Here is a 23,586-nt window from a genome sequence, read left to right on the forward strand (position 1 = left end):
TTCGCACAGTGTTGCCAAACTGAATTTTGTTATTTTGGGTGTAAATTTTTTCCACGGATCTCCGAGGGTACTATACGTTATAACAATGTACGGAAACCACTCAGTACGTTTCGGCGCATGACACATACACATTTTCTTCTTCTTCTTCTTCTGGTAGCACTACAACCCGGGGTGGGTCTTGGCTCACTGCACAACTCGCTTCCATCTCGAACGGTCGTCCATGATAGTTGGCTCAGTGGGAGGAGACGTTTTTTGTCCAATTCGTTCCTTTATTTGCGCATGAGCAAGCAATGTCATATTGAATTTCGTGCCAAATTTTAAATCATCTGGAGTGGACCTATCACCGCTAAGAAAAAAGATTATTCTTTTTTCTTTCTTCAACTACTAGATTTCATACTTTCATAGTATTCATAATATCTAAATGTGCTTTTAAACAAATGTTAGTGTAGATTTCAATTAAATTATTTATCTTTTAGATATGTGATAGAAACAGATGAAGCAAGTCTAAACTATAAAAAATAGGTTAGGTTAAATGATAATATTTTCAAATAATATATTGGATAAGTAGATATGAATTAAAATGGACTGATGCCAGCGGAAAAGACGGTAATTATTTTATCAGATTGGACACTTTACTACATATTTATTTTAGAGTGTAGTGTGCTTAAAGTGTAATTAAAACAATTGATGGATTCGATGGTTACTTGGTGGAAATTCATGTCTAACAATAAACACAAAACTTTTGTTTTGAATCTTCCCACAAGATTTATTTAAAATATTTGTTTAAGTTGTTAGTTCTGAAAGCTGGTGTTATTCCTTTCTTTTTATGTGTTTGGCTACATATTTGTTGATATCTTACCTGTGATAGAGCAGAAGATAGGTACTGGGTTTTTTCTGTGATAATGGGAAGACTAATTTCAGGGCTTTTTTATGCAGTTTTTGATTTTGTATTTTGTTGTTTGTTCCTTGTACCCATTGTTTACTGCTACATATTTGTTGCATGATGTCCAATTCTATCTTCTATGTCGAAGTTATTTATGCCATGGATATTTCTGTCAATCTATGTAACATACAGTGGGTGATCAAATTATTAGAGCCACCTAGTAAAATTCAATGTTTTAGAGAAAGGGTATCATTGAGGTGTATAATATATTAATGCGTTTGTTTCCATTTGACTGTCTTGTTGCACCTAATGAATGCAATAAATAATAGTCCGACAATAGTGGTAACACGTGTGCGTGGCAATGCGTGACTCAGATGCCATTGTTTGTCAGTGCTACCCAGCTAGCTTGCAACTCGTGTGTGCCTCTTATTTTGTACTCTTGGTGTTTAGAGTTATAATAAACTTTGAGAGTTTCCATTGCTCTCTAGTAATATTCTGACAGTCATACTATTTTTTGAGAATTTAGTAAACATTGCACGTTCGTTACACTAGTGGTACCAGAACATCATGGGAAAGGCCAAAGACATCTCACCAAGGAAAATAGCAGAAATAAAAACTTTATTATTCAACACTAATCACTCCAACAGAAACATACCATCCATTTATAAAGTTTCAAAGGCAGCATGGATCGTATAAAGAAAAAATTTACATACGATTATTAAACAAAAGTAAAATTTTCTGAGGTGGCTCTAATAGCCACCCTAATAGTTAGGATGGGATGATGAATTGTGTCAGTATTTTGTATTAGATAAAAAAACTAGCAAGTTGCCCAAAGTATTGTTCTCTTATTCTTGTCTTTTTCCTCATGCCTATTACGGCGTTGGATAAATGCATGCCCAAAGTCTAATATCTTAAAACCCTGTTTTTGATTTACAATGATGATTCGGGCAACTTGCTATTTTTTTATCTAATACAAAATACTGACATTTCATCATCCCATCATAACACAACATAAATAGTACTTTTCAATGCTTCTCATTTGTTTCGAGCTTGTCATAGTTCGTATAATCCATGTATAATATTAATATACGACATTATGAACAGAAGTTCTAAACAAATGAGAAGGGCTGAAAAAACCTATTGGTAGCCTACATATATGTTACATACACTGACAGAAATACCCATGCCATAAATAACTTGATGATAGAATTGTACATCACTCAACAAATAGCAGTAAACAATGGGTACAAGGAACAAACAACAAAATATAAAATCAAAAACTGCATAAAAAAGCCCTGAAATTAGTCTTCCCATTATCACAGAAAAAACCGAGTACCTACCTTCTGCTCTATATCACATATACAGGTAAGATATCAACAATATGTAGGTAGCCAAACACATACAAGAAAGGAATAACACCAGCTTTCAGAACTAACAGCAACAAATATTTTAAATAAATCTTGTGGGAAGATTGAAAACAAAAGTTTTGTGTTTATTGTTAGATATGAATGTCCACCAAGTATACTTGGTTATAACCATGGAATCCATCAATTGTTTTAATTGCACTTTAAGCACACTACACTCTAAAATAAATGTATAGTAAAGTGTCCAATCTGATAAAATAATACCGTCTTTTCCGTTGGCATCGGTCCATTTTAATTCGTATCTACTTATCCAATCTATTTGAAAATATTATGATTTAACATTTAACCTAACCTATTTTTTATAGTTTAAACTTGCTTCATATGTTTCTACCACATATTTAAAAGATAAATAATTTAATTAAAATCTACCCTAACATTTGTTTAAAAGCACATTTAGATAGATACTATGAAAGTATGAAATCTAGCAGTTGAAGAAATAATATTATTATTATCTTTTTCTTAGCCGTGATCGGTCCACTGCACATGATTTAAATTTTGGCACGAAATTCAATATGACATTGCTTGCACATGCGCAAATAGAGGAACGAATTGGACAAATTAACGTCACCTGTCAGTGGGTAGCCCCATTGTTCTTAAATCTGACCATATTTATTTTCTGTCCATCGCATTCGTGGGCGTCCTAAGGGCCTTCTTCCTGTGGGAGCTTCCTCCCAGATCAGTTTGGCAAGGCGGTTATTAGGGAGTCTATACAAATTTGAGGCATACGCATACTTATCCCACTTTCTTTATACTTGTACTTCATTATACTTGTATGTACTTCATTTCTCTTTGAAATTTTAGAAACAATTTTAATTTGCCTTTACTAAGCCATTTTTTCTTCAGAGAAGAGAAAGTTGAAACGGTATAAAATATAACCTTTTGTATTATTGCCATTAATATCTAAACAATCACAAAAATTTCAGCTACCTCGACAAAAAACATTCTACCAAAAAACAACAGAAAGATTATTAAAAAAATCTCACGAATCTCAATGAACGAAAGACAAATCCCTATCACAATTCTCATAAAGGAATTAACAGAATTTATTATAATAAAAATTTCTTTGTGTATATTTAACAATTAATCCGCTCGTATTAACATATTTTATAGTTCATGTTATGAGGCTGCATCCATATGAAAAAAATTCTAACTCAGTTTCTTTGAGGATTCTTGTTCAAAAAAATCCTCTTTAAACAAATCAGAATAGAAGGGTGCCGGGCGAAATGTTTGAGCAGAAATTGTTTAAACAATTTTTGAAGTTATACTTCTTTAGGCCCAAACCAAACGGGCCACTCTGCAGCGCTACTCTGTGGATCCACAAAGCAGCTTCCGATCATTTACCGTGGGTTCTTATGTGAAGTGGACGTCGCACCCCAGACGAGCGACTGTGGTCAGCCACAGTCGCCGAGCCTCACTGCTAGTGACGTCCACTAGTGGCAAACGCCATTCAGACGGACCACTTTTGTAGCTGCCGCAGATATTTACGAGAATTTATAGGGTGAGTACCTAAAATGAATTTCGATTCGGAACGGTTTTTGATTGAAGTGCAAAACAGACTGGATATATGTGATACAAGAACCCGAGGGCATATTTATCGGGCATTAAAAGGAAAAGCATCTTTGAATTATTTGTTTCTGATTTTAAAGAAGGTAGCCCTATCGAAAATAATAAATCCCATAAGCAATGTTTTCTCTATTTATATTTACATTTTATTATACATTGGATGCATTTGAACTGAACAAAACAAATATGTACTCACAATCTTGTTTGTTTATTTATGTTAAATAGTGGGGTCCCATCCTAGGTCAAAAAAGGTTTTATTGTTTGTTGTTGAAAACAAAACGATAAGATATCAGTTAAAAGGGGGTTGCAAGCTAACATGTTTTTAGGTCCGTGAACTTAGCCCGAAAAAGTCGGGAAAAAAATGTGATCGATGGCATTCGATTGTCCATTGATTGTCCACGTTTGTCCACCATTTTATTTCGTTAGTCCACCCACCCATTCTTTTTTATAAACAAAAATTTTTTTCGGGCTAACTTCACAAATCCACAAATTTTCGAAAATTTAAAAAAACTCTTGCTATATTGTTTGTCCATCGTTTGTCCATGTTTGTCCACCACATAATTTTTTTTGTCCACCCTCTGATATTTTTAAAATAATTTTTTAGAATTAATTAGAATGAATTTTTATGCGGGAGCAGAATCTTAACTACCCATTTTTTCTACACCCCCGCAGCGTTTGTCCAATCCCTTAATGTGCAAAACAACCCCCTTGAAGACTTTAATTTATTTTTTTTAAATTCTCAACCCGGGCCAAATTCACGTCCGCTTAAAAACGCATTTAAACGTTATTTCAGGTTCAGAATCACAACTACCCGTTTGTCCACTCCTTCGCAGCGTTTGTCAAACCCCTTAAAGTGCGAAACCAACTCCCTGTTATTTGTAATTATTTTTTTTATTTTTTAATTCGGGCTAATTTCACGTCCGCTTAAATGCGTGTTTAAACGTAAATTCGGGAACAAAATCCCAACTACCCGTTTGTCCACCTCTTCGCAACGTTTGTCCAACCCCTTAAAGTGCGAAAACAACCCACTGTTATTTGAAATTACTTTTTTTTATTTTTTAATTCGGGCTAACTTCACGTTCGCTTAAATGCGTGTTTAAACGTTAATTCGGGCACAGAATCCCAACTACGCGTTTGTCCACCACTTCGCAACGTTTGTCCAACCCCTTAAAGTACGAAACCACCCTCCTGTAGATTGTATTTATTTTTTTTATTTCTTAATTCGGGCTAACTTCACGTCCGCTTAAATGCGTATTTTAACGTTAATTCGGGGACAAAATTCCAACTACACGTTTGTCCACCCCTTCACAGCGTTTGTCCAACCCCTTAAAGTGCGAAACGACCCCCATGGAGATTGTAAATATTTTTTTATTTCTTTATTCGGGCTAACTTCACGTCCGTTTAAACGGGTATTTTAACACTAATTCGGGTGCAGAATCACAACTACCCGTTTGTCCACCGCTTCGCAGCGTTTGTCCAACCCCTTAAAGTGCGAACCAACCCCCCTGTTAATTGTAATTATTTTTTTAATTCTTAATTTGGGCCTAGTTCACGTTCTCTTAAATGGGTATTTTAACATTAATTCGGGTGCAGAATCACAACTACCCGTTTGTCCACCCCTTCGATGCGTTTGTCCAACCCCTAAAGTGCGAAACAACCCCCCTGTTAATTGTAATTATTTTTTTATTTCTTAATTCGGGCTAACTTCACGTTCTCTTAAATGGGTATTTAAACGTTAATTCGGGTGCAGAATCACAACTACCCGTTTGTCCACCCCTTCACAGCGTTTGTCCAACCCCTTAAAGTGCGAAACGACCACCAGGGGGATTGTAAATATTTTTTTAATTCTTAATTCGGGCTAACTTCACGTTCTCTTAAATGGGTATTTAAACGTTAATTTGGGGGCAGAATCCCAACTACACGTTTGTCCACCCCTTCACAGCGTTTGTCCAACCCCTTAAAGTGCGAAACGACCACCAGGGGGATTGTAAATATTTTTTTATTTCTTTATTCGGGCTAACTTCACGTCTGTTTAAACGGGTATTTTAACATTAATTCGGGTGCAGATTCACAACTACCCTTTTGTCCACCCCTTCGCAGCGTTTGTCCAAACCCTTAAAGTGCGATAAAGTAGTTGTGATTCTGCACCCGAATTAATGTTAAAATACCCGTTTAAACGGACGTGAAGTTAGCCCGAATAAAGAAATAAAAAAATATTTACAATCTCCATGGGGGTCGTTTCGCACTTTAAGGGGTTGGACAAACGGTGTGAAGGGGTGGAGAAACGTGTAGTTGGGATTCTGCCCCCAAATTAACGTTTAAATACCCATTTAAGAGAACGTGAAGTTAGCCCGAATTAAGAAATAAAAAAAATTATTACAATTAACAGGGAGTTGTTTCGCACTTTAAGGGGTTGGACAAACGCTGTGAAGGGGTGGACAAGTGGTTAGTTGGGATTCTGCCCCCGAATTAACGTTGAAATACCCATTTAAGAAAACGTGAAGTTAGCCCGAATTAAGAAATAAAAAAATAATTACAATTAACAGGGGGCTTGTTTCGCACTTTAAGGGGTTGGACAAACGCTGCGAAGGGGTGGACAAACGGGTAGTTGTGATTCTGCACCCGAATTAATGTTAAACTACCCGTTTAAACGGACGTGAAGTTAGCCCGAATAAAGAAATAAAAAAATATTTACAATCTACGTGGGGGTCGTTTTGCACTTTAAGGGGTTGGACAAATGCTGTGAAGGGGTGGACAAACGCTGTGAAGGGGTGGACAAACGTGTAGTTGGGATTCTGCCCCGAATTAACGTTTAAATGCACATTTAAGCGGACGTGAAGTTAGCCCGAATTAAGAAATAAAAAAATAATTCCAATCTCCAGGGGGGTCGTTTCGCACTTAAAGCGGTTGGGCACACTCTGTGAAGGGGTGGACAAACATGTAGTTGGAATTTTGTCCCCGAATTAACGTTAAAATACGCATTTAAGCGGACGTGAAGTTACCCCGAATTAAGAAATAAAAAAATAATTACAATCTGCAGGAGGGTGGTTTCGCACTTTAAGGGGTTGGACAAACGTTGCGAAGGGGTGGACAAACGGATAGTTGGGATTCTGTTCCCGAATTAACGTTTAAACACGCATTTAAGCGAACGTGAAGTTAGCCCGAATTAAAAAATAAAAAAAAGTAATTACAAATAACAGTGGGTTGGTCTCGCACTTTAAGGGGTTGGACAAACGTTGGGAAGGGGTGGACAAACGGGTAGTTGGGATTCTGTTCCCGAATTAACGTTTAAACACGCATTTAAGCGGACGTGAAGTTAGCCCGAATTAAAAAATAAAAAAAATAATTACAAATAACAGGGGGTTCGTTTCGCACTTTAAGGGGTTGGACAAACGCTGCGAAGGAGTGGACGAACAGGTAGTTGTGATTCTGAACCTGAAATAACGTTTAAATGCGTTTTTAAGCGGACGTGAATTTGGCCCGGGTTGAGAATTAAAAAAAATAAATTGAAGTCTTCAAGGGGGTTGTTTTGCACATTAAGGGGTTGGACAAACGCTGCGAGGGTGTAGACAAATGGGTAGTTAAGATTCTGCTCCCGCATAAAAATTCATTCTAATGTCTGAAGTACTTTTTCGGCGGTACTGTCCTATTATCCGTAAGCAATATATTATATATAAAAAAAAATTATTTTAAAAATATCAGAGGGTGGACAAAAAAAATTATGTGGTGGACAAACATGGACAAACGATGGACAAACAATATAGCAAGAGTTTTTTTAAATTTTCGAAAATTTGTGGATTTGTGAAGTTAGCCCGAAAAAAAATTTGTGTTTATAAAAAAGAATTGATGGGTGGACTAACGAAATAAATGGTGGACAAACGTGGACAATCAATGGACAATCGAATGCCATCGATCACATTTTTTTTCCCGACTTTTTCGGGCTAAGTTCACGGACCTCATGTTTTTCACTTTCACTCAATTGTCAGGTTGTATCAAACTATTTTACGCCTGTAGGATACCAGATGTACTGGTTGATTTTTTATGTGCTTCTTTCTGTGATATAGCTGTTTCTGGCTGGTTCTTCTTAATTCCATTTATGGCTTTTATTGCTATTTGTTCAAAAGCGTTGAAATGTTATAAAATATTTAAAACTATGGACATTACAAACACTGATTTTGACGAACACACTTTAAAAAAATATAATAGCCGGCAAGTTTTTAATCATTTGATTAAACTTACTGTTTTTCTCACCCATTACATTAAACGCCGAGCCCTTCCAAACGATCCACTTCGCAGCGTAGTCGCCGGCGCTAGAAAATCGCCTGTTTCAGCCAGTCTGTGGATCCACAGAGTAGCGCTGCAGAGTTGCCCGTCTGGTTTGGCCCTTAGGCGCGATTAGGAAAATTGTTGAGAGTGAATTTTTATAAAAGCGACAGTATGAAGTACGCGTACACGACAGTCTAAAGTTAGTTGCTACATCTTTCAAGTTACGAATGTATCAGTGCAAATAAAGTGTGAAAAAAATATACAGTGGAACCCCGATAAGTCGGCCCCCGATAACCCGGAAGTCAGTCCGGCTGACCCGGACCGATTTTCATCAGACAAAACAAACATTTTTTCACTATGAGTTTTTTACCAAGAAATAAATAATACTGTATACAACTGTACGTAATTTAGATGTATTGTGCATATGTATTTCATGTTTTTGCAATTATAATAGAGTTTATCTGTAAGTATACCGTGTTTTATTAATTTTTACCATATTCTCCGGCTAACCCGGATTTTCGATAACCCGGATCGGCCGCGGTCCCGATTAATCCGACTGATCGAGGTTCCACTGTATTGGCGTTTTTAGTAAATATATTTTATTATAATTTTTCTGTCTTTGGATTTGTCTTCGTAGGGAATAGGATAATGAGTAATAAAATATGATGAAAACAAGATTAGAAAGCAATCTAATATTATTAATTTGTACAATCTGTCAAAATAATTCATTATCCACATTTTTATATACTTCGCATGTTCTTTGTCTGTCTCTTCGTCATTTATTGTTCGGGAAAAATCTTGTAATCGATTTTAAACATACTACCGACTAGCTACGGATCTGAAATTTTCAGAATAGCTCAGAACTAGATGACAATGCAATATTCAACAGCGTTTACATGGACTAGTTTTCTAGTCTAGTCTTTACTAGTTTTCTCAACACTCCTCTTGGTGGACCTGGAAAGAATGCCCCTAACTCGATTCGAATTCCATATAGGTCACTATTTAGCACATATAGAAAAACTCACTTTCTGAAATCTTTAGCCCCTAGGTGGTCACGTGACCCACTTATACTAAATTTACAATCAAGATGCAGTAGAAATAAACAAAGCAAGTCCCGTTAAATTCTACTGGGAGTACTCCCGAATCATAATTTACAATATATATATAGGTACATTGTAAATCCCAAATCATGATTTCCGAAGTTTTATACATTGTAAATTATGATTTGGGAGTGCTCCTAGTAGCATTTAACGTGTCTTGGTTTTTTTATTTCTACTGCATCTTGAATGTAAATTTAGTATAGAGCCTAATTAGGCTTTTTATGTTTTTATTTTTTATCTCAGCTACATCGAGAGCTAGAGAAAAACTTTAAATAAAAAAGTTTTAGGTTTCAAAAAGTTCTGTTCAAAAAAAATTGGAAAATTTAAATTTTAGAACGATTTCTATATCTAGTGTCTTAAAACCAAAAATACATGGGTTAAAACCCTAAAAATGTCGACTAAATGTCTTACATTAAAATATTAAATGCTAAATCCTGACGATGGATGAAATTACCAAGGATCTACCCTAAGGCATTATATGACTTTCCACGAAGCACGTGGGTTGTTGAGTTGAATTCTGTCTTCACATAGAGAAAGGTAAAAGCCAACTGATTTTTGGTGGCTTAGCATGTAGAGCTTGCAAAGAGTACTGATGATGCTCTCTTTAGAGCGACAACGTTCTGTTTTGTATTTAGCCCCTTTTGGCGTTTTTTAAAAATAAATATACATTTTACGCAGAAGATTTTTCTTCAATTTTTGTAATTAATGGTATACAGCCAGCTACAGGAAATTCTTCCTTGTGAATTATAAAAAAAAGTAATTTTTTATAAAAGTGTAATTATTTTCTGTAATTATTAGCAGCAGTAAAGCGCAGTTAAGTTTTGAATGGGTGACCGCTTGGGAAAACCTCATGTTGTAGCCTCACTGTTTTTTAATTTTTGGTTTTATTTGAAGGACATTTAAGTAATAAGTACTTATTAAAATTAGTTAGTTTCGAGGCTTGAAATCTCATATTATGTAAATTAATCTTTTATGAAGTTTAAACATTCAATTTCATGATTCTGATGAGTAATCGGGGCTTATTTGAATTTAGACCGTCGTTTTTATTTGTTAATTATGAGCATCCACTCGTCTTTTACAAAGGACAAAGGATTACATATCATCCATTCTATCTGTGTCGCTGTTTGGAATTCAGGAAAATGGCCATCTGGTTGGTGTACCTCAATTTATATCCCACTACACAAAAAAGGAACTACTACCAGATGTGAAAACTACCGCACACTGTCACTAACAACACATGCTAGTAAAATATTGTTGCATATCATCAAAAACAGATTAAAAACCTATCTACATTACCAAATACCTCAGGAACAAGCGGGGTTTGTAAAGGGTAAAGGTACAAGAGAACAAATCCTGAACCTGAGACAACTCATTGAAAAGTCTAGAGAATTTCAAGTACATATGATTATATGCTTCGTTGACTACCAAAAGGCATTTGATTGTGTAAGCTGGATAAATCTGTGGTCAATTTTAATAAAAATGGGCGCACCAATGCACCCAGTGACACTTATTAAAAATCTGTACCAGTCTAATATAGCGACAGTACGACTAGATCAGAAGTTCTCAAACCAATTCAAGACCGAGAGAGGTGTTAGACAAGGATGCGTGTTGTCACCTGACTTATTTAACATTTATGGTGAACATGTCATGAGGATGGTTTTAGAAGGATGGGCCGGTGGAGTGAAAATCTCCAATTTAAGATATGCTGATGACACTACACTTATAGCAGCAAATGAGCAAGAAATGTTTGATCTTCTGCGAAGAGTTGAGTACGAAAGCAATAAAGCTGGTCTGAAAATCAATAAAGCTAAGACAAAAATAATGGTGGTCGACAGATTTGACACTATTCAACTGACTAACATATTACAGGAATACCAGATAGTAAACACCTTTGTCTATCTCGGGTCTAGTATAACTAACGATGGTAACTGTGAAGCAGAAGTTCGGAGATGTATTGGTATGGCAAAAAATGCGATGAGTCGCCTAACTAAAGTTTGGAAAGACAGATCTATCTCTCAAAATATCAAGATGAGACTGGTGAATGCCCTTGTATTCTCAATATTTCTATACGGAGCAGAGACTTGGACTCTTCGCGCATGCGAGCGCCAAAAAATTGATGCCTTTGAGATGTGGTGCTGGAGAAGAATGCTGCGCATACCTTGGACAGCTCATAGGACAAACGTTTCCATTTTAAACCAACTCAATATTAAAAAAAGGCTGTCCACAATATGTCTGCAACGAATTCTGCAATTCTTTGGTCACGTGGTTCGCAGAGGTGACGACAGTTTGGAGAGATTAATTGTTTCTGGAAACGTTCCGGGGAGAAGATCAAGAGGACGATCACCAACTAGATGGTCTGACCAAATAAAGCATTCAGCTGGAAACTCATTCTGCGAAGCTCTTAGAGCAGCTGAAGATCGAGACCAATGGAGAAACATTGTTAGGAATATTGGAAGAAATCACGATCATCAGTAATGGGGAAACGACCAGAGAGAGAGACTCGTCTTTTAAGCCGCCACACTGCGGCGGAGCACTATATGGTGCGTCTATGTCTCACTATATGATTGACGCACTTAATTAGCACATTCACAATAGTTAATTGAATAAATAAATACATTATTAAAAAAACTATGTTAATAATAAATTATAAAATTTTAATAAATGTCAAGTACTTATTTGTTAGGAATTTTTCGCATACGTACGTATAATATGAATAAGTCCGACAGAAAGTCTATATTGAAGTAAGTCCCGATTACTCATCATCAGAATCTTGAAATTGAATATTTAAACTTCAATAATTTAGATAGTTGGTAACCTCAAAAATAATAAATTACATATATTATGAGATTGGGTATTTTCGCATTTTTCAGATTTTAAATCGCATTTAAACTTTTGAGAAAAATTACAAGAGACCTTTTTTTATTTAAGATTACCCAAAAAACCTAAAAAAATATTTTCCGGAGCAAAAAAGGAGATCTTTTGAATTTGTTTAAAAAAGTTGTTTAAACAATTTCTACCCTAGAGAGAGAATACGACAGACTACCAAGATTTGATATCAAAGTAGTAATGGGAGACTGCAATGCTAAAGTGGGAAAAGAGGATATATATGAAAATATAACAGGAAAATACAGTAAACACGATATATCAAATGAAGAGTACATGGGAAAAACAAGGAATGTCACTTTTTCATGAATTTTGGCTTTTCTCGCCATGTGGTAGCAAAATCTGAGTACTATCGAGTACACTATCGATTCAGAACATTAACCAGAATGATAAGTCTATAAAAATTTTATAACAATTTGTATCCAGGCGAAGGACCAGGATTGTCCGCACGCCACTGAACAAAAATTAGGAATGTTAGTAGTTTTTTGGTGCATAATTGAATTAGTAAGTTAATATAGATTAATAGTATATTAAGATTATAGAATAAGAATTGTTAGAATAATTCTGCTAAGACTCTCCTAAGTAGTTTTTAGATATCATAAGAATTATACTTTTATTGGTGTTTTTCTCAATATGTATAAAATATGACATTCCTTGTTTTTCACCTGTACTCTTCAAATGATAACGGTCAAAGAATTATAGGCTTTGCAACAGAAAGACAAATGGTAATAAAAAGCACATATCAACGCAGAAAAGATATACATAAACGAACGTGGATTTCCCCAGATAAAAGGACAATAAATCAAATAGACCACAATGTGGTCTATTACCCTATCACCCTGAGATTACATGTGTCGTATCTTCCAAAACCAAGTTACGAGATAATCGAATTTGAAAGACTGCCACGGTTCCAGTAATTTTAATATCGGGTATGAGGTAAGGTTATTATACCATACATTTTTCATTGAAATTATGAAAATTACTGGAACCGTGGCAGTCTTTCAAATTCGATATCTCGTAATTTGGTTTTGGAAGATACGACACTTGTCATCTCAGGGTGCTTCTTCTTAGAAGAAGCACGCCCATAAATATAAAAAGCATGACAGGAGCGGAATGTGACTCGGACCACTTTTTGGTAAGAGCAGGTTATAAAATGAATGCTAATACATATAAAGAAAGACAATCAAACGGACAAAGAAATCAAAAAACAATTCAACACAGCAATACTAAAAGGTAATACGACACAGAAGAAGTACGAACAACGAATAACCAGCAGACTAAACGAAGAATCAGAAACTCTAGACCCGCAAGAAAAGTGGGAAAGCATAAAAGAAGCAGTTTTAAACACCAGTAAAGAAACATTAATTAAAGGTAATAGAAAACAAAAAGCAAAAGAATGGTATGATGAGGAACGTCAAAAAATAGCAGAAGAAATTAGAAAAATAAGAATAAAAAACTTAACAAATAATAGTGACATTAGCACACAAGAATATACAGAATTGAGGAGAATGATGAAGAGAACATGCAGAAATTAAAAAAGAAAATACAACGAGAATAAACTCAAACTGATGGAAGAAAAATTCCAAAAAAAGGAAATAAGATCCTTTTACCAGGAAACAAGAAAAATGGAAAGAGGATATTAGAAACATAACCCATATATGAAAAATGACGAAGAATTAGACATTTTTTCACACGGGAGCGGCCTCACAACATCGACTAATATTTCCTATGTAAACGTGGAAAGGTAGGTGTAAACAATATGAGAAACGTCTTACAGCTAAATACCTATTGTTTGCTAATCGGACAACTTAACTTGATTGTTGGTTATTTTTTATAAATGTATATTATTTAAAAATTATGATTTATATTACATATATAATATAAGTTGATAATTTACAGTGCAGTACAATGGGTTTTGTGGGTGTATGATTCAAGAACTATCAAGTAGGTAATACGCCATACTCGAGTGACGTCACTCCAGCATTTTTTGAAGTTATGTTCATGTAGTGAATCTAAGTAAAGAGAGACTGCAATATTCTTAAAGAATATCCTTAAAGAATACTAAAAGACTCCAATATTATTCAATACTTTTATTGACTGAGTATATCCTTTTATTTCTTTTATCAATTTTACGAAAAAAAGTTATTCTTCATAAAATGATCTGAATGGTCTAAAACCTAAGAGGATAGTATGTCCCAATAAATATTAATTTCGCACAAGACTGAATTATCTTTATAGTTCACAATACATATTTCAATTAAAAGAATGTAATTGCATATTGAAATATAGTTTTCCACCTACCTCTACCGAAAGTATACTTTTCCGGACCTGATTGTAGGGAGCAAAGTTGTACTTTTCCTCCCTAGGGAGGAAAATATTTTTCCTCCCTAGGGAGGAAAAGTAAAAGTGACGTCATGGTATTTCATTCATGAAATGTAACTTATTGACGCCCTGTACAATATCTATTTTCTATTACGTAAGTTTCTATACATTTTAACGTTTATTTATAAAACACTCTGTATTTTGCAGAATGGTAAAAAACAGAAAATTGTTATTTTGATTTAACAATGTTTACATTATTAATTTGACTTATATTTGACAGTTGACAGTTATATTGTACGTACTTGTTAGTTTTAGTTCTAATAAATTTTGTTGGTTAGTTATATAAATAAATTAAGTGAAAATGAAAAAATGACTTGTTATTTGAGGAAGGTGGAAAAACCATATGTATAACATGGGAGTAAAGTGCCTTTTCCTCCCTTGAATGATTACTGCCCTCCGCTACGCGTCGGGCAGTAAACTTCATTCTCGGGAGGAAAAGTAGCACTTTCCTCCCTTGTTATACAAATAGCTATTTTAATTCTGAACAACTTTCCGTACTAACAATTTTCAGTATTGTGAAAAATAAAGGTACTTTACTCTTGAGCGAAATTCATATTTTTGACATACCTCGTATAACATTGATAAAATTTGATGTCTGATGGTTGCATCTTAGGTTTTAGATCATGCAGCGTATTTTACATAAAGAGTAACTTTTTTTCGTAAAATTTATATTAAAAAAGTTTCTCATATGGTTCCAAGTTACGCAGACACACTCTATAACCATTTCATATCACTGAATATAAGACGGGTAGTAATAATGGATTTGTTTTTATTGTTCATTTGTAATAAAGATATAAAAAAATAATAAATAGACACGCTTATGAAATTTATCCTGTAGTATAGTTTATATACAGTAGATAAAAAAATTAAACCAGGAATGAAACCTTTGAAAATGGTAAAACGTGAAAAAAAATTGTAAGATGGAACCCATTGTAAAAGGACGAAAATATTACAAAAATTAAAGGAAAAATAATTGACGGCCGATCTTAGGTCGAAGTTGAAGGAGGTGAGTTTTTAAGGGTAAAACATATTTTATCTGGTTTCCAGCGAAACTAAGAGTCCCGTGGAAAACATTTAAATGACAAATTTGTAGGTAGGTTATAAAAAGATCTACAGAGGCCATGAGAGCCAAAGTGGCCTAAGTCATAAATATGTACATTACTTTACATAATCAAAGGAAATGATCAGAAGCTAACAATGTCCGATTGTTTTAGTAATTGTATGTTGACCAAGAGTCATTATTGGTCAACATACAATTAATAAAACAATCGGACATTGATACCTTCTGATCATTTTCTTTGATTAAAGATATTTATTTATTTATCATAACAGATAATACACAAAACAAAAACATTGCACTCCACACCTGTACAAATTACATAAGAATTGTCAAGGCAAGGAGCGCTGTATAATTATCACAAAGTATTACAAAAATTAAAAACATGAGACTAAACAAATAAAGAAATAAGCATTGTCAAATTAAATTAATCAGAAACATTCAATATATAAACAAAAAAAAGAGAAAATAAAATAAAAATAAAAACACTGGAAGTACAACAAACATTGCCAATTGGTTTCTAGGTCTTAGTTTTAATGTAATGGATTAATAATCTCTTAAAGATAGTTGCATTATGGCTATTTTTAATGTGATAAGGTATATTATTGAACTGTACAATTCCTTTATGAAACAAGCTTTTCATTGAACTGGACTTGTTGGTTGTTCTAACATAAAAATTTATTGAATGTGCAGCTCTAGTGCTATGCTCAACATTATGTCAAGTAATGTTCTTATCAGTTAGGCTTAGGCCACTCTGGCTCTCATTGCTTCAATTTTGTATTTAATTTTTTTAAATAACCTCAAAATGTATACGAAAAACTCAAATAACTTGAGTTTTTGATTTTTTATTTTTATCTCCCAGCAAAAATTTTTCTGTTTCACTAAATTTGGTGAAGACTTTTTTGTGTCCCAAACAGACCATAATTTTTTTGATTTAAACTATTTTTCCCCTTGTTTCGAATGATATTTTAGTAGAATATTAAAAAAATAATAATTTTTATTTTGCACAATCGAATTTAGTTATACTCATGATAAAACTGGCAACGCATTATTAATTTGATTTTGTCTTTTCAGATTATCAGTATGAATGAATAACTTTGTATAATCTGCAATAAGAACGATGATAAGCAAATGTATAAAGTAAAATTAATAGAAGAAAAGAATCGAAAATAAATACAAATAATTTGGGACCTTAACATCAGCATTCATTCAACGAAATTGTCAAAGTTAATATAAGGTTTGTTCTAGCATCAGTTTCAAACGGTTTGAAACCATCAGCCAATAGTGGACCAGCGCGAGTAGAGGGGATAGCACTGGTGACTGTATTATGTTCTCTCACTGACAAACTGTTTGCTAGCGGTTTCTGACTAGTTTGACTGTTTGCTAGAACAAACCTATAATGATAGACTATATGACTGCTATAGCTACTTTCTTAGTTCAAGACAGAGAAATCAACGAAAGCACAAGAAATAAATAAAGACGCCCTTAGTAATATTTTAAAAGAAAAAATTCAATGCGTTTAAAATAACGATACAAGAGCTACAGCATACTGAAAAACAAGTTAAATGATTTCGATAAAAACATTTCAGCTCGTTTTAGAAATTATTCTAAGATACGATATAAGGTCGATTTGCACCCATCTGTTTAATGGATAAAAATTATTGGATATGTAATTTAGCATGTTAACATTTACAAAAAACAAGGGTTGCCCGATCTAATCTTGTTCTAACTATAATTAATTAATAATTAAAAAATGAATTTTTTTTATAAATTTGAAAAAAAATTCGACCCGGGCAGATATTTCAGATTTTTTATGTCATTCTAAACAAAAAAGGTATTTTGTAATTTTTCTCTAAAGTTGATCATTTTCTAGTTATAAACAATTTAAAACTGAAAAAAGAACGAAAGATGACGATTTTCAAGGCTCAAAAACATAAGTAAAAAATATCATTTTTGAAATTACGAAGTACCTAAATTCAAGTTGAAAGCTTATTCTATCAGTTCTTGATAAGTCCTTTGGACTTATTTCATTCTGAAACATTGTTTTTTAGTCGTTAATGCCCGTCTCCCCATAAGAAACCTTCATCATTAACAATTAAAAAAATATATTTTAAAATAAAACATGGCTAAAATTGTTATCGAGACCTAATAGAAAAAGGTTTGAACTTGAATTTATGTACTTTATGATTACAAAAATTATATTTTTTACTTGTGTTTTTGAGCCTTGAAAATTGTTATCTTTCGCTCTTTTTCAGTTTTAAATTGTTTATAACTCGAAAACGATCAACTTTAGAGAAAAATTACAAAAGACCTTTTTTGTTTAGAATGATCCAAAAAATCTGAAATATCTGCCCGGGTCGAATTTTTTTTTAGATTCATAAAAAAATGTCATTTTTTAATTATGAATTAATTATAGTTAGAACAAGATTAGATCGGGCAACCTTTGTGTTTTGTAATTGTTAACATGCTAAATTACATATCCAATAATTTTTATCCATTAAACAGATTGGTGCAAATCGACCTTATATCGGATCCTCTACTAAATGTGCCTCATTTAGTCGCAGTAAGCGCCGGACTCCACTTGCGATTTGTAGTCGCGCGATTGTTTTGTCGCGAAGATTGAACACATTGTTTCAAATACAAGTCAATCCATTTGCGACTAAATAATCGTGGATTGACTTGTATTTGAAACAATGTATTCAATCTTCACGACAAAACAATCGCGCGACTAGAAAATCGCAAGTGGAGCCCGGCGCTTAAAGCGCATTATCATACTTCTTGAATGCCTACTTTTTCTAAGGAAAGAACCAAAAAAACTGGTGCTAAGCATGTGAAAACACTAAGAATTTTATTAATTATATCTATTATTACTTAAGTAAGTATCTAATAAATCAACTTTTTTCCTGAAAACATTGGTTTTTTTGTGAAATCTTATCTTGTTAATATGTCACTTCCTAGATTTTAGATCTGATCCTGGTAGCTATATCGATAATCTTCTGTTTTTCTCGTACTAAGTGGAATATTTAGAGGGATTTAGATTAAGGTAGGTATAATACTAATATAAATCATGTAAAACCTTAGAATTATCATTATCTTTTGCCATTTTTTTACCGACTGTTTTCTTAACGCTCGAGTATCAAAGAAAACATCAGTTTATTTCGATAATAATTATTGTTTCATAAATCGCTGGATTGTTAATATTTTAGATTTTAGATTAATAAAACCGGTAGATATACAGGGTGTCCCAAGGGCGGATCCAGGACCGATTTTCGGGAGGGGCCATGAACTTTTTTTGGGGAGGTGTACCGGGGCCAGGGGGTAATATTTAAAAATTACGGTTAAAATGGTGAGTTTGAAGGCACTTTTTACACACTTTTGAGTTCTATAAAGACATTCAAAAGTTATCGTTATTAAAGTATTATTAAAGTTGTTACCGATTCATCCACATTTCTTCGGATCCAAGTGCAGTTCTTACAACAAGTTTAATACTATTTTTTCCAATGCTTCTCCTGTCACTATGTCAGGCCCTGTTCTTCCCCTCTTTCTTGATTTTCACTAATAATTGTTTTTATGTTCTCATACGCGTCAATTAACTTGACAAAGTTTTCACGAATGTTGTTATTGTGTATGTATCTCAAATTTGGAGAAAGGTGTTCGACGTGGGATACGTCGGTTATTTCGTCAAATATGACAGAGTAATAATTTGCACTTTGAACCTGATTCGTGTTTTGTTCAATTATTTCTTCACCACAACATGTTATTAATTATTGATTTTGACTGGTGTTACTAATGTATGTTGCTGCGGATAGGTGTCGTTGAATAGTCTTATCTCCTGATGAGATTTTAAATCTTAACAATTCCCCTCATTGCTAGGTCCAGCATCTTCGTCCAGAAGCAGAAGGCCATCATCACGACAGCCTCTTAGAGGAATATTTTGTCGACCTAAGGACCCTATAGACTCTACTATTGGTCGTAGTCTTTCTTTATTTTCTTGTATCTGTTTAGACCTTTGAGAGTCTTTCTGGTTTGACTGACTTTTGCGGATTGTGATAACTTTGTAGAAAATCAACCTAAACCTCAACGCACTCCTTGTGATATGATTTTTTTTCATGGATTTGTATGGCTCCGTCTTTGCCCATGAGTTTGGCGAAAGATGTTAAAGGTTTCATGAAAAGGCTTTCGGCTGTCATCCCTTTATTATGACCATATTTTTCATTAGAAAAATAAAATTCAATACTTGTAAAACAATCCCTTTTGACTGTTCGAAAATACCAACCAACTCCTTTGTTGTAAGTTCTGGTGATCCAAGTAACGCTTCATTTCTTTTTTATTCTTTGTGTGTATAGAATATGAAAATTGATAGGATTTTTATGGCTGCCAAGATCGTTCTAACAATTGGTACTTATCTATATTTTGATTTATAAAACATCCTATGTCATTCTTGAAGCTTCTGTTACTAGTGCATTCACTGAAGGTTTTCACCTCCGATTTCGTTGAACCTCCATCGATTTTCATTAAATTTGGTGAGTAATTAGAGAATACCTCAAGGAACAAAGGTGACATGATGCCAACTTGCGCTTTTACCCTGGGGTTGAATGCCACCCCTTCTCGGGGGTGAAAATTATTTTATTAAAAATAATACCATGAATCGATAGAGGGACAAATTATAAGCAAAATTTGTTATATAAAGTTATTAAAATAAATCAACACTTTTTGAGTTATTAAAGACCAAAAATTTTATTTTTTCGTAAAAAAATGCATGTTTTAAATCGGTTTTTCACGTATAAATCAAAAACTATAAGCTTTCACAAAAAAGTTATTAATACTGAAATTGAAGATAATCAAAATTGAATACACCTCCTAAATAAAGAACTAAACTAATGTTAGTTCAAAGTGGGTTATTGGCAATTGAATGTGTATTTTTTTCAACTAGTACTCAAATCTAAGTATTCAAGCTTAAATAACGGGAAAACGATACATTTTATTAAATATACCTGCTAAACACTTGCCAAAGTACTTTGGAGTACCTATCAAATGAGCTCACGTAAAACTCAATAGCATCACAATTAAGCAAGTTATAATGAAAATAAAAGAACCGTTACGAATTTTTTGGGGAAAAGTGAAAAATAAAACATACGCTATTTCCACAAAAATTAAAATTTATAGTAATCCTTACAAGCACTCCTTTATATTAGCATAAATAATGTGTTTGATAGTGTTGACCGGTGTTAGAATGCATATTTTCGAAAAAAGATATAATTTAAAAAAATCATAATTTTTAAAATTATTGTAATTCTCATATTCTTTTGATAATAACTCCAAAAATACTCAATATACGTAAAAAATTATATATAACCAAATTTTAGTTTTTTTGTGCCACATATTTTACTTGTTTTACTATTTCTATAGGGTAAAAAATAACCGAGATAGAAACGTTTACATCTTAAATTTTGCTGTGGGAAACATGCAATCGGGATCATTTAACCTTTTATTTTTTAAAAAGTAAGGGGTTTAAAAGATTAATTTTAACACGCTTAAATAGCACTTGAAATTAGCTTTAAAGCAGTTTTTAGATGAACCTGATATCGTAAACACGAACGGAGTTATTAAAAAAAAAAACAATAACATTTTTTGAAAAAATTTTTAAAACATAAATTTTGAAAAAATTTTGGAGCATAAATTTTAACGCTATCAACATGCTCGGTGGCTCATTTAATAGATATTTTTAAGTACTGCGACAAATGTTTAATAAGTTTATGTTACAAAATGTATCAATTTCCCGTTATTTCAGCTTAAATACTTTTAACTTACGAGTTTTTTTACTCGCCGAAAAAAATATACATTCAATTACCTATAACTCACTTTTAGTTAACATTAAAAGGTTTTTGTAGTAAGGGCTTTATTTCATTTATTATTAGCTTCAATTTTGATAATAATAAGTTTTTTGTAAAAACTTACACTTTTTGAGTTATTGATGAAAAATTGGTTAAAAACATGCATTTGTCTCAAGAAAGATTAAAATCTTTGATCTGTAATAACTCAAAAAGTTTTGATTTATTTTAATAACTTTATATAATACATTTTGCTTGAAATTTGTCTCCCTATCGAATTTTGGGGTTAGTTTTAATAATATAATTTTCACCCCCGAGAAGGGGTTGCTCCACCCCCAGGGTTAAAGCGCAAGTTGGCACCATGTCACCTTTATTTCTTGAGATATCCTCTAACCACTCACCAATTTTCAGGCAAATCGATGGAGGTTCAACGAAATCGGAGGTAATAGCTCATATCCACCTTCAGTGACTCCACTATACTGCTTTTGTTCAATTCTAGTCCAGAAAACATATTTATCCCCTGTTTGAAACTAAGAACATATGAACTGCCAATATTTAAATTTATATTTTTTTAAATTCTCGGAGCTCCCTGGATCCGCCCTTGGGGTGTCCCGAAAAGATTGGTCATAAATTATACCACAGATTCTGTGGTCAAAAATAGGTTGATTGAACCTCACTTACCTATATGCAATAGTGCACACAAAAAAAGTTACAGCCCTTTGAAGTTACAAAATGAAAATCGATGTTTTTTCATATACATATCGAAAACTTTAAGATATTTTATTGAAAATGGACATGTGGAATTCTTATGGCAGCAGCATCTTAAAAAAAATTAAAGTAAAATGTGTGCACCACATAAAAATTTTATGGGGGCAAACCCCCCCAAACTTTTGTGTACGTTCCGATTAAATTATTATTGTGGCACCATTAGTTAAACACAATGTTTTTAAAACTTTTTTGCCTCTTAGTACTTTTCCGATAAGCCAGTGTTTATCGAGATATTTTTAATATTTGTCGAATCCACCACATATTTGTATATGGTTAATAGACTAAGAGCCGCTATAGGTGAAATTTCTTAATCATTTTAGGCACGACGGGACCCTATAACTTAAATAGTAGAACCTAAAAGAAAACGTTTGAGCACTGTGCCGTCACTTTTCAGTGGCACATGCGTTTACAGTGGCGCATCAAACTTTCCACTTATGGACGGGATACATAAATTAAAAAATACCCTCCCTCATTACCAGAATTTCATTTTTTTCATTTTTTTAAGTTCTATGTGATTAAGACATAAGATTCATCGTAATTTTAACCCACCATCCCCTTCTCCCTGTCCCCACCATCAAAAACTTTATTTTTCGATATTTATTTTTTTTGGTGGGATGCAATCAATTTTAAAATTTCAAAAAATTCACACGCATAGATAAGGCTTTTATAAAACATATCTATTTTTTATAGACCTGTAGGTTGAGTGTACATAACCTCAAAAAATTAAAAAAATTTTTTTTTTTTGGAAAAAAGTATATAACTTTTTTTTGGGGATAGATGCAGATCTAATTTTTTCTTAGTCTTGTGTATTTTATCAAAAACTATATTTCTAATTTTTTTTGTAACGCTGGTCACCTTCAAAAATCCAAAAAACTGTTTTTTAAGGGGGTTTTGGGGGTTTGAACGTGTTTTTCTAATTTTTAAATATTCTAAAGGACTCAGTTACTTCAAGTTGCATATAACCTATAAAAACAAAATTGATTTGATATATTATGAAGTCTATAAGATAGAGAAAATCCCCCAAAACCCCCCAAAAAACAGTTTTTCGGATTTTTGAAGGTGGGGAGCCTTACGGAAAAATCTGAAAAAAATTAAAAATATAGTGTTTGATAAAACACTTAAGATTAAGAAAAAATTAGACCTGCAGCTATTCCTTAAAAAAAGTTATACGCTTTTTTGAAAAAAAAAATTTCTTTTAATTTTTTGAGGTTATGTACACTCCACCTATGGGTCTATAAAAAATAGGCATGTTTTATAAAAGCCTCAGTTATGCGTGTGAATTTTTTGAAATTTTAAAATTGATTGCATCCCACCAAAAAAAAAATAAAAATGAAAAATAAAGTTTTTGATGGTGGGGCAGGGGGAAGGGGGGTGGTGGGTTAAAATCACGCTAAATCCTATGTGCTGATCACATAGAACTAAAAAAATA

At 33.3% G+C, this 23,586-nt stretch overlaps 1 protein-coding gene and 1 long non-coding RNA gene across 2 annotated transcripts in view; one reads left to right on the forward strand and one right to left on the reverse strand.

Moving 5' to 3' along the window:
- Positions 1 to 16,890, forward strand: part of LOC126884518 (uncharacterized) — a 58,536-nt gene extending 41,646 nt beyond the window's left edge. The window contains exon 3 of the long non-coding RNA XR_007698078.1: positions 16,633 to 16,890. This is a non-coding gene — a long non-coding RNA (uncharacterized LOC126884518). The remainder of the gene's footprint in view (positions 1 to 16,632) is intronic.
- Positions 1 to 23,586, reverse strand: part of LOC126884513 (uncharacterized protein DDB_G0284459) — a 244,961-nt gene that overhangs the window by 208,796 nt on the left and 12,579 nt on the right. The window lies entirely within an intron of this gene.

This window comes from Diabrotica virgifera, chromosome 5, assembly GCF_917563875.1.
Source record: "Diabrotica virgifera virgifera chromosome 5, PGI_DIABVI_V3a".
NCBI classification, from domain to species: Eukaryota; Metazoa; Arthropoda; class Insecta; order Coleoptera; family Chrysomelidae; genus Diabrotica; species Diabrotica virgifera.